A 7,714-nucleotide genomic window follows, 5' to 3' on the forward strand; every position below is an offset into this window, starting at 1 on the left:
TACTTCCCAACACACGCTTACGTAGAAAGATTATAACACAGCATTCGAACAATAACTGAAATAGCGAACTATTTGGGGAGCATGGACAGCATCCTAAGCGAAATTTGCCGTCTGTGTCGAGAGCTCACCCCCTGTGGTTGGATGGCCTACGGCTGGGTGTTGTGTATAATCTGTGTCAGTAGTGACTCTACGTCATAATTAACAAAACCTCCATTCACTGATTACTATTTTGACCATGTGTGGTACGTATGCACACAGCCTTTCTTGCAGCATCTAGAAGCCCGTTTAATGCAGTTGTACCTGGAGCTTTAACCACTTCTTAGAAGTGAACAATCTTCCGTAGAAAAACGGTCAATGAGTGCTCGCCGAGCGCTTCTGGGTTGTTAAACAAACAATAAAACGGCTAATGCATTCTTTTTATTTGATAAATTGGAATAATATTGACAACTGTATCCAGGACGTTAATACCTAAAAAGAATTATTTAAACATAAAACTGCGGCTTCTGCTCGCTCGTCACTGCGCAGAGCCGGCCGAATGCGATCCTGATGCTCGCAAGCTCCATGCTCAGCAGCCTGCGTAGGTGAGAAAAGGGTCAATGAGGGTGGCGAATCAAAAGGAAAACACATAAGCAATCACTAAATAAATTATGTTCAATGCCGCAAATTGTTCGCTAGTGACCTCTGAAGCCCGTGCGGTGTTACACAAAACAACACACTGAGGTATAGTTCAGGTAATAGAGAGACACCTTCGAAAATGGCGGCTGCTCTTTCAATGGCGCTACACCGTAATGCGGCAGCAGACGAGCTTTCGCCAGTCTTGTATATTCCGCTTTATGCCAACATGAAACGAAAGTATTCGCCGGTATGCGAGCACGTTTGCTCCTTTGATAGTCCTTATTTACGCTGTTATTCTACCAGACCGTTAAATAAGGGCCGTGAGATGAAGGCGGTGCTTGAGGCAGCGTTGCACGTTTTTTTTTTAAACGAAGACAGCTCATCTGAAGGAGGACCTGACGCAGATGAATGGGCTGCACGTTTTATAAATTGGAGTTTGGGTGGCCCCGTCGGTGTAGACTCTCTGCACATGCAAAGATGCTTGCATGAGTTCAATTGATAATGGGAACTCTAACTCTTGTTCTTAGTAAACCACCGATTTTGCGGCTGTTTATGGCCGTTTTTACCTTCAAAATTATGCCTAAAATTCACCACAACACTCGACAGAAATCCCTGATATCATGACTAAAAACAATTGCATCATTACTGTTAGCCTAGCCTTAAAAATGAGCTCGTAATCACGCATCGCCCTTTGCTTTCGAAGACGGCCGCTGAAGGGGGTCACACGTGTTTCATTGCTACAGGTTTGATGGGTAGTAAAATTTTCGTTTCCCGTGAATGCAGCCGCTTTTTGATAACAGCAGGTCAATTTATCGACGCAGATAAACATCCTAACTGACTTATTCAGCGGGCCCTGATTTTGGAAGATAAATTTAGCCTTCAGGCGGTGCACTTAATCGCCGACGCTCATTGACTGCATGAGGGAGCCAGAGGCGGCAGTTTCAATAGTCTGGTGTGTCGCTGTTTACTCGATCGTTCAACGCATTATAGTCAGTACTTCAGCTGTCATAAGGCGACCTGCAACAAGGGAATGACAAGATTATTCTCGGTTTAAGGAGGTAGCCATGCATACTTCACCACGGCGTGGACAATGCGAGGCTGGAAAGAGCGAGAAACTGGTTCGGATAACTGCATAAGTCGTGCAGCCTGGCGTGAAAAACTCTCGAGTTTTCCCGAAGCCTAAGAAACACAAAATCGCTTTTAACTGCTAGTGTGTTGTTTACCGAGGTGTCAGCTTTCGTTCACCCCCCCCCCCCCCCCACCCATGGCTGGCAATGCCACAATTTTGAAGAAGTCACGACACGGCGACTCTCCCCTCTGCTCGCCTATCGTCGCTATCTACTCTCAGTGTTCGCCCACTCTTCCTTAGCTTGTGCTGTATTTGCGCGCTCAGCCTCTCAGTGAAAAATGCTATGGGAAGCCAAGAGGAAATCAGCGGAAAAATGCAGAGAGAGGCAAGAGTGGGCCGGGGGGATGGCACCTTGCGGACCCGTCACTCACTGAGGGAACGATCTTCGAATCTCCAGTGTGTGTAATGGCAACGCGAGGAGCATAAAACGATATGAAAAGTTTTTGCGAATGTACTAATTTTCCTTTCCTGTTGAGTATATTTTTAGACCGGCGTTCGCTTTTATTATTGCCCAACTTTCTCCCTCATTGGTCTTCGGCAAATAAAAATGAAGTGAGCTGAGAAACTTGCTTCGCCAAAATGAGGCAGCACGAATTCAGCATGTCAGCCGTGCCCACACCCTAGAAAATTGTGTGCATTGCTCTTTCGATAACTGAGCGCACGGAGATCCCACAGAAGGTGTTGAGATATGACGGGCAGTGTTCATGACGTGCAGCCGCTCGGTATGAAATACTGGAAAATTCTGCCCATTGTGTGCGCTCTTTAGCGGACGTCAGGCACAAAGTGACACTTTTAGAAACTCTGTTTCTGAAGCAGAATAATGAGCTAAGTGATCTAGCTTGGATTTTTATAACTTCGGCTTCATGCTCCCAACGCCTCACGTATGAGATGGGCTGGATGATGCTTTCACGAATAGCTGAAACATCTGCTGCCGCTGTACTGAACACGCTTGGGACGGCCAAAGAGTCCTGTATGCCATAACTGGGTCCTCTGTTTCTACCTGCACGGCTTTTTCTCTTTTTATCATGCGGATAGCAACTAATGGTTCGTTTCAAAAACACTTCTTTTGGGCCTAGTTGGTGCATGGTCGTAAAGATGAACGATGTGCGCAAAACATTCGACGAACCACATACACGGAAGAAACACAAGGACTGGCGCAACACTAACCACTACTTTGCTCTTCTCACACCAAAGCATAGATATACATGTTTCCACACTTGCGCAAGCTAACAAAAATTCCAGTCATGTGAGATTACAGGCAATGATGCGAGCAGAAAAACTTCAATTCAGCGGAGTAAAGTGGTAAGGAAGTAGCGCTCACACATCATCCTTCAGCCTTTTTCTTAATATGGAATGCTTCGAGAGCCAGCCGCGCGTGCTGGTTTCTGCTCCTGCACAGAATCGCCGTCTCTTCGAATCGCGGTGCACAATTGCTCCAGTTAATAATGTGTGACGCAAGATGAGCACCTTTGTCATTTTTGTTCCTCACATTTAGCGCATGCTCCCTGAGTCGCTCAGTTATGCAACGCCCTGTTTGCCCGATGTACATCTTTCCACACAATAGTGGGAAATCATACACGACTCCGATGGAGCAAGGGAAAAAGGTTGTCCCATGCCTGATTTGGCAGCCATGCCTTGCATCACCGCACGTGCGGGAGCACAGCTTAGAAAGCTTGTTCGGCGCAGAAAACGCCAGAGAGATTCCATGCCTGCTAGCCACTCTCTTGAGTTGGTGGGAGACCTTATGTATGTAAGGCATCACCAGAGGCCTGTAAGTTTCATATTCGGCCACCCTCGTTTTTGGCGCTCTCGTTTTATGTTTCCGAATCAGGGCTTCAGCAACAGTTGTCAAAAGCGAAACAGGGTAACCTACTGCCACAAGCCGGCACAACTGATTATCAAAACTTGCTTGCGATTTATGCGCACACGATTTTCTGAGGGCCGATTTCATACATGAAGTTGCTATGCCCCTTTTCACGATCTTTCAGTGAGCAGACTTGAAAGGCAAGAGATCCTTCTTTGGTCGTGGTAGGTATTCCCAGCAAGTATGGCGTTCACAGACCTCAAGCTGGATGTCAAAAAACTGCAAAACATTCCTCTGGGGTAGCTCGTGGGTAAAAACAAGACCTTGTCTATGTTGCTTAAAATCACGTAAAACTTCATTAATCGTATCCTGGTTGGAACAGTCAGCCTTTAAAACCACTAAATGTCGTCAACGTACTCAAAAAATCATTAAAATCTTCCCTGCTTTGAAAACATGGTCTAAAGAACGGTCAATACAGGCTAAAAATATATCGCAGAGCACAGCAGCAACACACGAACCAATACAAATTTCATTCCGTTATAGAAATGGCTGGTCAATAAAACCATAAAAGTAACCTTAAGGCAGTATTCCAACAGATTTAAAAAATTCCCAACAGGAAGTCCAGCAGCATTCCGGAACGCAATTGCATAGCTTTCTTCAATGCATGAATTTACCGAACTCGAACGTTCACGCTGTGGCATTGATTAGAATAAATCTTTTAGATCTACTGATAAAACATAACCAATATTTTCATTGTCCTGCAAAAGCTCCACAACATCGTCGGATTTTTTGGTTCTGAATGGGTCGTTTACCGCTAACAAATTCAACTTTTTCTGCAGGAATTGACTTGCGCAGTGCTTCCAACAATCAGACTCTCTTAAAATGGTTCTGAAAGGAATGTCCGGCTTATGCGTTTTCGCTGTAAAAAATACCGATAAAAACCTTTCTCTACTTTTGTCTATCTGCTTTCCCAACGATGTCAGTTCCACTTTTTTGCAAAATTCTATAAACTTGGTTTTTACTCTGAACTCGCCCTTTTTAACTGGGACAAAGTTTTTTCAACTATGTCTGATTTTTTAGAAAGTCGATGACGAGACTTTACTGGTAATGAACGCAATAAAGCAAGCCACCAACAATAACCAAAGAGTTTATTGGGACAGCCGAACCATGATTGTGTTCTGCAGCGCTAACCTCGTCCATAGCGGAGGACGTAGCACATCCTGTATTACCGCGAGTGTTATTTGAAACGTGATAACGTGGTGATGGCGGAAGCTGTGCTAGAACACTTTCATGCTACCCATGTTCACGAGGTTAAACCTGCCCACCAGTTTGTGCAAAGCTTGGCCTTGAGGGTATCCTTGAGCAAACCATCAATAAGCAATAAAGTATTGCCGCGACTGGGATTCGAACCCGCGGGGCCCGAACAGATTAGCTTCGCTAGGCCACTGCATGAGAACAGGAAGCCACCGCCACAGCCGATCACGCCTTATGTTCAACTGCAACACTCTCGCGCTGTGCATTGCACATCATCGTCATCATCAACTAATACTACTATCAACCTAATATTCGCGCTTTCATCTGGGTGACGGTAGTGACAGAGAGACGTGCGCTGCATGCGTTGGCGTGGACAACGTTGTGGCAGAAATCCGACACTAGAGCAATACGCGCTTGAATTGACAACATTGCTGCAGAAATGCAGAACTGGAGCATCTATAGGCTGACGGCGTACATTGCGTAAATAAGCAATAACGATGAAAAAGTTAAAGACGCGCATAACTGTTTCCCTGGGACAGTGGTTACAGCAGTCGTGCTTTCAATTACGTGGGTGTGGTGTCCACCTGCTAAAAATTGTGCTTGCGAGCAATATTTCGTGCTTAGCAATGCTAAAACACGAGCGATTTTTTTTGTTCCGTCCGTATAATAGCATAAACTTCACAATGTTCCAGTGCCCACAGAGACGCTGCCGTCATCATCGAAGCATTATCGCCGTCATCACCACAGCTACATCCACTGCACGAGAAAGGCCCCTCTCATTGATCTGAATTAACCTAATTAAAGGTAGAAACAAGCTTTCAGTTTGCGTTCATATTTAACTCTCACGGCGGGGTTGATGTGTGTACCAGCAAAGTGAGCCAGTGATGCACAACCCTCAAATCCAGCTGAGTGTCTGGCTGTGAATAATGTGAGACTGGGTAGTAGGCTGCCTAATCTTATTCGCGGTTTTAACACACTTTTGGTTTTGAAGAAAGGGCGCATAACGGGCTCACTTTCTATGTGGAAACTTGAACCGCGCAGTGAGAAAAAATGCTTTCCTCTGGGCTGCTACCGCCGGCTAGAACGCGTTACGCCTGTGATGCTGATGTGTTACACGGCTGCCGTTGTACTTCTCATCTTGTGTTTGGCTTGAGCAATACATTTACAGCTCTCGCTGTTAAACCCTGGAAAGTCCACGGCCTAGTTACGAGTGAGGTCCTTGTTCTTTGAAAGGAGGAGACGGCCGCTGACACCAGCAACACGCCGCACCTAGCCACCAGCTGCGAGTTCTTCCTCTACATGCAATACATCCTATATCCCATTCACTGTGTTCTGAAAAACTTACGGGCAGCGAGGTGCTGGTTCCGAGCATAAGGCGTGAAAATAAAACGATGCCCATGAACGCTATTCGAAATGGATTAAAATATCGATACTTCCCAGATACTGCAGGTGAGAACTGAGCGGCAACAGGCTCAGTCGTTCCGAAAACGAGCATCAACCGATTACCTTGAATGCGAGGTTTGGAGAAGAAGCTTACAAGAAAATCCAGTCAGTGCACCGAAGCAAGCCGCCAGAGAGGACTTAGAAGCAAGCTCACCTCGCAGGTCGGTGGGGGGACAGCTGGCTGCTGTGCCCGGCATGGTGTACTCCCGCGGAGGCCTTTCTGGCAACTTAAGCTCCCCTTGGCCACGGTGGCGGTGGTAGTCGCCAGGGGTTCTGCTCCGATGGTACTGGTGCGGCATTGCCCCGAGGCGAGGAAGCACTTCGCGAGCTCAGCGACCGGTGGCTGGCCGGGTGGGCGCGAGACCTGGGTTGCGCAGTGCCTGCAGCAGTCCCGCCAGCAGCAGTCAGCACCTTGTTCAAGGTCGTTCTGCATCAAGACCTGAAGTGTGCCGGCAGTTTGATGGAGCTGAGCAGCTGACAGGTCGGGACGGACTGGTTTGACGCACATAGCTTGGCGATGCCTCTTGAAAGAATGGGCGTAAACTAAAGATGGCGTGCGTTCGATGCCTCGCGCAGTTCGAGCAGCGGAGTGGGTTAGGACGAGGACCTCGAGATATTCTTTCTTCTCCTCCTTCCTGTTCGGTTCTCAGCTGCGCAAAGAAACGCCAATACTCTAGAGGTGCCCGAGCATGAGATTAACTTCAATGCACACGTGCATTTCTTGCCTACAATCACGTAACGTGGGTGTTCTTCACGTCTTTGGGCTTCTGTCCGTGCACAATGGTAGATGGTTAAGTTCGAATGTCATTCATGTCGGACTTCTAAAAAATAAGGATGTAGATGGGCTTCGAAAAAGATGAATACCTGGGCGAAGGAAGAAAACGTTTGCCATTAAGCGTGAGGTCATCATCATCATCTGTCTTCGACTTCAATCTTCTCTAAAATGCAAAAATTTTCCCGCCTTTTGTTCTGAAAGGATTATTAGGATATCATTTAAGGAGCCTTCCTTTCAGCTTAATGGTATCAGTTGACGCCTCTCCATGTAACAAAAAAGCACGCGTGGCGATATTGTGTCCGCCTCTGTATTAAGGCGAATGCATTTAGTGGCTCATACTTGCGGCCATGACCTTGTACAGTCTCGGGTCAGGCCTGGTCCCAAGTCATGTCGCACCGATGACTCGATATTAAAAGAAAATCTTTTGCATGGTGGGATTCGTACCACCATCCTTCTGTTCCGCAGTCGAGCGTGCTAACGGCTACACTACCCCTTTTGTTTCTTTATTGTATGGAAATAGTGCCGAAAAGAAAAATCTAAGCATGCTTACGCCAGAAAACTCGAGGCCACAGTATACTCCTGCACGACCCCATCTTCGAAAACATCAAAAGTCTGGGAGGCACACACAAGCATCCAGATAGGGTAGCCAGCGAGGCGGTTCTTTTAGGGAAGCATATACTCCCCGCACCAAAGC

General features: G+C 46.8%; 1 long non-coding RNA gene across 1 annotated transcript; it reads right to left on the reverse strand.

Moving 5' to 3' along the window:
• Positions 1-397: 397 nt before the first annotated feature.
• LOC144101928 (uncharacterized) lies at positions 398-6,819 on the reverse strand. The gene is made up of 2 exons (XR_013308107.1): positions 6,400-6,819; positions 398-573 (listed from the first exon to the last, which is right to left on the reverse strand). It is a non-coding gene; the product is annotated as an uncharacterized LOC144101928 (long non-coding RNA).
• Positions 6,820-7,714: the final 895 nt, after the last annotated feature.

This window comes from Amblyomma americanum, chromosome 1, assembly GCF_052857255.1.
Source record: "Amblyomma americanum isolate KBUSLIRL-KWMA chromosome 1, ASM5285725v1, whole genome shotgun sequence".
Taxonomy (NCBI): Eukaryota; Metazoa; Arthropoda; class Arachnida; order Ixodida; family Ixodidae; genus Amblyomma; species Amblyomma americanum.